Here is a 7,500-nt window from a genome sequence, read left to right on the forward strand (position 1 = left end):
GCTTTATTCACATGATGTGGAACACAAACATCGACCCTGCTGACGTAATCAAGTTGATGCAGCTGATTTTCAACACTCGACTTGAATATTTAGAGACTGAACCCAAAACCATGTGGTTGGGAAGCAAGCTTCTTACCACACAGTTATGTTGGCGCAAACAAGAAAAATAGAACTCAAAATATGAGTATATGTATATTTTTCTTAATATTTAGCAGAAGCAACAGAGTGACTCAAGTTTCGAGTGTTTCGTATGTTGGCACTTATCAAAAGTGCAAAGTGACAGTATCAATAATATATCTATCTATCTATCTATCTATCTATCTATATATATATATATATATATATATATATATATATATATATATATATATATATATAGATAGATAGATAGATAGATAGATAGATAGATAGATAGATAGATAGATAGATAGATAGATAGATAGATAGATAAATAAATGGTATATAGTATGTATAAATCACAGTATGTGTGTATAATGACTAACGCGTACATTTCCACAATTGTCAACCGATTTTCATCAAACTTTACATAAACATTACTTATATCCCAAGGATGGTCATGCACTAAACATTTTGTCCAGAGCTCCCGCGTAAATGGACCTAGTTTCTTTTTATGTAGGGTCCTCTTTACCTTTTTAATCTTTTTATAAAAGTGAAAGGATTTTGTCTATTTATTTATTTATTTTGACTGTCCACCTGCCACGGTGATTAAATTGGCTAAGAACACTGTACGCGATGAATATCCAATACCGAATAATCTTAACCTCCATATCTAAACTGCATCAAACTTTCGCAAGCTAACCATTACCTATTCTGAGTTACTTGAAAGGTGATGTTCCCTTCCATCTCTTCTATTTGTTGGTACCTTTGTTTACTTACCAATGCGTTGTTTCACTTTAAGGATGCTTATTTACCCATGCATTATGATCTTTAGATTGTTGTCCATTGTTTCAAATACGTTCTAGCATTGTCGTTCTAGCCTTTTTTAAACTATCACATGTGATTCGTTTCAAAGAAATAAGAGTTTTGCTTCCACTAACGGAAGCTATACGTATCTTTCAGAAAGCTCCATACCAATTTAACTTTATGCAACATTCGCTGTTTGTTTATGCGCAGGCTATGTGTGAAGAAAGAATAAAGGGGCTTTTGTTAGCTTATCTCGCCAAAGAAATAGCTCCCTTTGCAGTTGAAAAAAATAAAGTCGCTGAGGGGAAGTTTCAACATCTTCCTTCAATTTCTTTACACCATTCGTGTGACTGTTTCTGACAAGAAATTTTACTTTTATCAAAAACAACTATATTTTGTAATCATTATCCGTAATCTACTCCCAAAACATTTCAGTAGCGCTACTTTGCATCGCTCGCACCTATGATAATTAAAGTGCAAGGACCTCCACAATAACCAGCCTTGAATTTGATTTTCCGTTCCTAGGTTAAACGGAAACAGATTGCCGTGCTACTCATAAACCTTCTCGGTAGTTCAATTATTTGGTGAATAAAATGCCAGCAAAGCAAATAAATCCGTTCAAAGGACGGGTGCGTTTGCTACTATATATATCTCATTTTTATTTCATTCTGTTAATTCATATATATATATATATATATATATATATATATATATATATATATATATAAAGTTGTAGTATATTGTCAACTTAATGTGACAATCCCAATAAGGGAACACACTACTGCCGTTTAGCCCTAGGAAGCTGGACCGCTTCCTGTCGGCCTTGACACAATTACTGTGTCCTTAAGTTTGCGAGGGGGAGACAAGCTCCTCCACCCAGCCTAGCCAGCATTCAGGGACATGTTTCTGAGTCTTTGCTCGTCATCAGCCTGAAGTAGCTTGCCAATTCTCTTTATTACGATAATAATATCTTACATAGATTGGACAATACAGGACACTACAAACATTTAAGAATTGTCATTTAGTGAGTCTTTTTAGCTTTTTTTGAAAAAATATACGTTTAAAAATATATATATTTAAAAATTTTTCTACAAAACTTGGAATATTACCAATGGTTTACACCTAATTCCAGGGTACACCAGTCTACACCTTTGTATTTTTTCAGGAAAGTTTTAAGTAGGGCCGCTCACTCGCAACTTCCTTCCTACTTCCTTCCATCTTTCCTCATATACTCTTCTAGACAGGTGTCTTCTCTCCAGCCCTATCTTGCTTTTCAGGTGGTACCTGAAATAGTATAGCATTCCAGGGCCGGAGATGAAGGTTCTTGTCTTCATACCTTACATTCGAGTTCTCCATGCACACTCTTTCATAACTGCGACTGTACATAGGAAACAAGCCTCACCTTTCTTAGGTAGTCCGGCGGGCGGTGCATTCTTAATCACAGACTCAGCCGATAGCTGTACTCTTCCTAGGTGCGACAGCACGTGTTCGACGTAAATTGTCATCTCCGAAAGATGGGTGCACTGAACAAGAGCGTGCAGGATGGTTTCCTTCTCCTGCCCGCATCTTGGACATTCGGGTGGCACTGAAATCCCGTGCCTGGACAATTTCTCGTGGACAGGTAAAGCATTCCTGAAACACTGCCAATTCAGGGATCTTTGGTAATTATCCAAATACCCCGCCCTGAAAGTGTTCCGAAACAGGTTGGATAGCTGGTTCTCATCGAGCCCCAGTGTCTCTCCTAGCACGTCGTCACTTTTAAACTCTACCAACCCTTTGTAAAACGCAGAGGTGGTATTCCCGCTGCCGGCCTTACCCGCCTTGTGGATTAGCTCAAGTGCCTGCCGGCATTCCTTTTGCCATTCAGTCGATTTCTGTCTTTTAATTAAACCGGGTTTAAATCCCTCTAGAGAGGTTGGTCGTGGAAAGAATTCCTCGGCGAGCAAATTCCACACCTGACCACCATCCAGGTAAGACCAGAGATGCCTTAGTCTCAGTGCATATTTGCACATCAACAACCACGGCATCCCTAGGCCACCCTTTAACGGTTCCTGACAGCACACGGAGCGCCTCACAAGCGGCTTTCCCCTCCACAAAAAGCGGAAGAGAATCCGAACCAGCTTGTTTAGCCACAAATCAGGGCAGGGGACGACGGTGAGGCGGTAGGTGATAACTGACGCAATAAACGTCTGCACCACCTCCGCCCTTCCTTTCAGGGACAGCGCCCTTCCAGACCAAGTCCGGGATAGCGCTTCTACCCTGTTCGTCACCTCGCTCCAATTTTTCTCCGTCTGGGAGTCCGGACCAAACCAAACTCCGAGCAACTTAACAGGGCCATCCGTCCAGTGTCCAACAACACTGGACGTTATCGGCTTGCTGCTCCAGGTGCCGAGCCGCAAACCTACAGACTTGCCCATGTTAACTTTTGCCCCTGCCACCGTCTCGTATCTTCTGATTGCCTCTGCTACGCGAGGTAGCTGAGTCATCTTGGATACGGTGATGGTGACGTCATCCGCATACGCCGAAACACCTTTACCACATCCGATTTCATTAGTGGTGCTTCCCAACTTCTCCAACCTCCGCAGCAATGGCTCGAGAGACAGAACATACAGAAGCGGAGACAGGGGGCACCCTTGACGGACTGATCGCCTGATCTCAAACGGCTCCGACAGGTAACCGTTCACCTGAACCGTGGATTTGATGCCACCATAAATGGCCTTGATCCAACCGCGGAAATCCGGGCCTAGCCCAGCCGCCTCAAGGACTGCCGCCAGGTACCGATGATCAACCCTATCGAAGGCCTTACTTTGGTCTAAATGGACCAATGCCCCACCTTTACCGGAAACTTTCCCCACCCTGTCTAAGGTGTAGCGTAAGAGATGAAGATTGTCCTGGATCGACCTGCCAGGAATGGCACATGTTTGCGCCCTCCCGACAAGCTTATCCGCGACAGCCGTCAACCTTTTTGCTAGCACCTTGGCCAAAATCTTTAACTCTACATTCAGTAGAGTTATGGGCCTGAAATTACTGATATGGTCCCCCTTGCTCGGGTCTTTTCTGACCAGCGTTACCACTCCCCGACTCACAGAGCAGGGAATTCTCCCATTCTGTTGCCAGTTCGTGTACACGCCAGCCAGCAAGTGTCCGAACAAGTCCGGCATTGCACTATAAAACTCGTAGGGCAGACCATCCAGTCCCGGCGACCTGTCCCGCGCGCTCTCTGCCAGTACCTCTTTGACCTCCGCAGCTGTGATCGGCCCATCACAACGCTCCACCTCACTTGCTGAGAGTCGCGGTCCGTCAGCCAGGACATCCCTTAAGGGCTCCCCATGGTCCAACGTCTCGTTCGTCCCAAACAACCGTGCGAAATGCTGATGAAAGGCCTTCTGCATCTCTTCCTGTCCTTCGATCCGGCGCCCCTGTTCGTCAATTAAAGACTGCACAGAAGCATTTCTGCCTCTCCGACTCTCCACATGACGGGCCCATCCGGCAACATTAATACCTTCTCTGCCTACCGCGCGTAACTTAGCCCTGACTCTACTACCTTCGTGTTTGGCTTGGAGGTGACGGAATAATACCGACCTCGCCGCCAACACTCTGGATGCAGAGCCTGATACTATGGCCTCCTCTAATTCCTTAGTTAGATTCCCTTCTACTCTTGCTCTCTCTAAACTTAGCTCTTTACTAAATCTAAGAGACTCTAAACGTATGGCTCTTTTGAGGGCGCACCACCATCTGTTATTAACGATGGCTCCGCATAATGCCCTCTGCACTAATTCCTTCACCCGAGCACGGAAGACTTTACTAGTCAAAATAGACTTGTTCATCTTCCAGTACCCGGGTCCCTGTCTATGACACTTAGCTAACTGCATCCTACATGTCACAAATTTGTGATCCGTGTAGGAAGTACAGTGAAATTGTGGACAACTAACTATATCCCTATCACTGTCTTTTATAATTACCCTATCTAAGTAAGACCTCTGTGAACCGTCGCTATTAGACCACGTCCACTGTGGAACGAACGGTTCATCCAGTCTATAGCGGTCTACTAGTTTATAGCTTGCTAGTAGCCTTTTTAGGCCAGGGCTTTCCCTTCTATTGATTGAGCCACCACTATCCACTTGCGCGTTGAGAATAGCGTTGAAGTCTCCTGTTAACACTAAAGTTTTCGACGTCGCTAGGAAATTTTCCAAATCTCGAAAAAAAACCGTTTGTCTATTTTCTTGCGGAGCATATAGTGCTACCAACCTGAAAGACTGCTTATTCGCGTGTGTCACATCCAGAACGACCAGCCTACCTTCTGGGTCTAGAAAGACTGCACTTACCTGTACATCCAAGCTTTTTTTGAACAGTACCACAACGCCCCCACTCCCTCCTTGACTCGGAGAAATAACTTTCTCGTAATCATTAAGAAGAGGTGAGAACGCCTGTGGGCCGTTCAGCTTGGACTCAGTCACAACACATATATCTATCTTTCGCGACCTGAGGTCGTTTAGGAGGCATGTCTGCTTCCATTTGGACCCCAGGCCACGAACATTTATACACCCTATCTTAACTTCCATGAAAAAAAAAGTTTACATTACCTTTGCAGGAGGGGTTTCACGACTTGCATCGTCCCCTCCTCCGGTATCTTCTATGACTGGTGTAGCCGTTGGTTTTAAAATAATTTTTTCTTTCACGACATGCTGACTCACATCAAAAATATCGTCAGCATATCTCCGTTTGAATTGTTCGTAGTGTTCGGCACTTATCCTCGCCAACCGTATGTGCGGCGGTTTACCTTCAATCGGTCCCATTATCGTATAGTTTTTTTTTGTTATTAGTTCGTGTAATACTTCGTTTTTGATGGTGTACGAAACAATTCTTTCTTGCGGGGGTTTAGGAGCGGGTTTCAATTTGGGAGTGAACGAGGGTATTTTTTCTTGTATGTTTTGCGTTTTTTCTTTTTTTCTTGTAGGGGGAGGGGAGTCTGGGCCAATGGGTTTTTTCCTTTTGTTTTTGGCAACTTCAAACTCCGCTTCTTCCTTACTTTTTCCTTTTTCTATTACGACTTCCGGTGTTTTCGTTTTTCCTTGTTTGTCATCTTTTTTAAGTTCAGTTTTCTCCGGTATTTCTTTCTCCCTTTGGGGAGGGACTTCTTTTTTTTGGTTCGGTTTTTTTATTTTTACACATTCGGAGCGCACGTGGCCCTTTTCTCCACATTTAAAACATCTGGGCCTCCGTCCCTCCACCGACACTCTTGCACTGAGACCTTCCCCTATAAATATCCTGTCTGGTCTGGTCTCGAGGGTATCGTTTGACGCTAGAACTATAAGCTCTAGCGCCTGCCCCTTCCAATTGAGTGCGTTCCTCCTTCTCATTGTGAGTACTTCCACTTGATCCTCCACGTCGTAAATTAAAGCTTCTACCAACCAGTTTACGTCATACCCGGGTGGAATGTCTTCTATTGTGATTTTTGCAGTTCTCCGACCCAGGTATGTGGGTAAGAGCATTACCTCTTCGGTTTTCAACGTTTGTGTTGATACTACTTTCGCAATTTCTGCGGATTCGAATTGGGCCTCTACTGTAGCATTTCGAGGCCCTCTACCGACATATTTTATTTTTTCCCACACAGGGGCAAGACACTTTTCAATTGCATCCGTTTTCATCATCATGATGCGCCTTTCTTTGCAATTGTACACTTTGTAGATAACGGTTCTTACCGCCAACTCTTGGATAGTTTCCTTTGGCGGTATTAACCTTGTTATGTCGTCTGTTTTCCTTATTAGGTTTCTGTACTTGTACCACTGTTCGGGTATCACCTCCATTGCTTCAAATTGTCCGCCTACGGCGGAAGAAAAACTGCTGGCCTTTTTCTCTTCCTTGGTTACTTCTGGGTCTACTTGAAATACTTGTGTATTATTGAAACAAATTTCTTCTTGTAAAAGAGGAAAGTCCTCATCACACAGTAGAAAGGTCATTTCGTTATCCATATTGAAAAAGTTTTCGTTTTACACGATGGTAGTTTGCTATCTCTCTAAAAGAGAGCAGCAAAAAAGAAAATTTTTGCCCCGCAGGGCGCAATTCCACAGGAACAACAGTTGAAACTTGACAAAATTCACACCAAACAGCAACAAAAAGGACAGAAACAACTCACTAAACTAGGCAGAAGCAATTCAAATCAATACGACGAGCCGGAAGTAGATTGGCGGCTGGATAGAGAAGCCTGTTTCGCCTTCGCAAACTTATATAAATCATAGTGAAGTTCATTCACTGATCAGCAAAATTAGAAATATAGTATTTATAAATCTCTAATTGTGTCAAGGCCGACAGGAAGCGGTCCAGCTTCCTAGGGCTAAACGGCAGTAGTGTGTTCCCTTATTGGGATTGTCACATTAAGTTGACAATATACTACAACTTTATCGCTCCACTACTGCTTAAATCTCTCTGAGAGATTTAGAAATATTATATTTCTAATTATGTATGTATATATATATATATATATATATATATATATATATATATATATATAGACACACACAGATGCATGTGCATATATATATATATACAAACATATGTATATATATATATGTGTGT

The sequence above is a fragment of the Octopus bimaculoides genome, chromosome 11, assembly GCF_046866305.1.
Source record: "Octopus bimaculoides isolate indiv1 chromosome 11, ASM4686630v1, whole genome shotgun sequence".
Taxonomy (NCBI): Eukaryota; Metazoa; Mollusca; class Cephalopoda; order Octopoda; family Octopodidae; genus Octopus; species Octopus bimaculoides.